The 1,012-nt window shown below is 43.8% G+C and overlaps 1 pseudogene across 1 annotated transcript; it reads left to right on the forward strand.

The window, feature by feature from the left end:
* Positions 1-231: 231 nt before the first annotated feature.
* LOC309867227 (histone deacetylase complex subunit SAP18 pseudogene) lies at positions 232-802 on the forward strand (annotated as a pseudogene). Its single transcript has one exon. The product of its transcript is annotated as a histone deacetylase complex subunit SAP18 pseudogene (transcript).
* The last annotated feature ends 210 nt before the right edge of the window (positions 803-1,012 follow it).

Genomic DNA, 1,012 nt, shown 5'->3' on the forward strand with positions numbered 1-1,012 from the left:
ACAGTGCCAGCCCTCCAAGTTACCAAGACAAATAAGGCATGGTCCCTGCCCTTGTTGGGGCTCAGACCTGCAAATCATAATACAGCAATAAGTGCAATCACACAAGTGTGTTCAAGGTGTAAGGTAACCAAAAAGGAGGAAACAGTTGGCTATATGAGGGCGGGATTGTGTGGGCACGGGGTTCCAGGCAAGAGAAACTTCTCAGAAGAGTTGAAACATAAAAGAGGAATTGGGGGAACGTCTCGCGGGCCGTAGGAGGAAGATGGCGGTGGAGTCGCGCGTTATCCAGGAGGAAATTAAGAAGGAGCCGGAGAAACCGATCGATCGGGAGAAAACGTGCCCGCTGCTGCTGCGTGTTTTCACCACCAATAACGGCCGCCACCACCAAATGGACGAGTTTTCCCGCGGAAATGTACCGTCCAGCGAGCTGCAGATCTACACCTGGATGGATGCAACTTTGAAAGAACTGACTAGTTTAGTAAAAGAAGTCTACCCAGAAGCTAGAAAGAAGGGCACACACTTCAATTTTGCAATTGTTTTTACAGATCCTAAAAGGCCTGGCTATCGAGTAAAGGAGATTGGCAGCACCATGTCTGGGAGGAAGGGGACTGATGACTCGATGACCCTGCAGTCGCAGAAGTTCCAAATAGGAGACTATCCGGACATAGCAATCACACCTCCAAATCGGGCACCACCACCTTCCGGGCGCATGAGACCATATTAAATTTTATTTACTATTTCTTGAATTATTTTTCATTCAGTTATGTAAAATAAATTCTTTTTCCTCCCCTCGTCATTGCCATTAAGCCTTTAAAGTCTAAACAAATTGTAATGCGTCTATTTGGGAATTAGATTTGGCTGTGCTTTGGTATGGATATTAATAGAAAGTCTATATGTTTCTGGTCCTTCCATAGAATACCAAGAAAAGTGCTCTTAGCATTCTTTGTAAAACTGTATTGTTAAATATATGTGTGCAATCAAAAAAAAAAAAAAAAAAAAGAGGAATTGGAAT

Source organism: Mustela nivalis (assembly GCF_964662115.1).
Source record: "Mustela nivalis genome assembly, chromosome: 6".
Taxonomy (NCBI): domain Eukaryota; kingdom Metazoa; phylum Chordata; class Mammalia; order Carnivora; family Mustelidae; genus Mustela; species Mustela nivalis.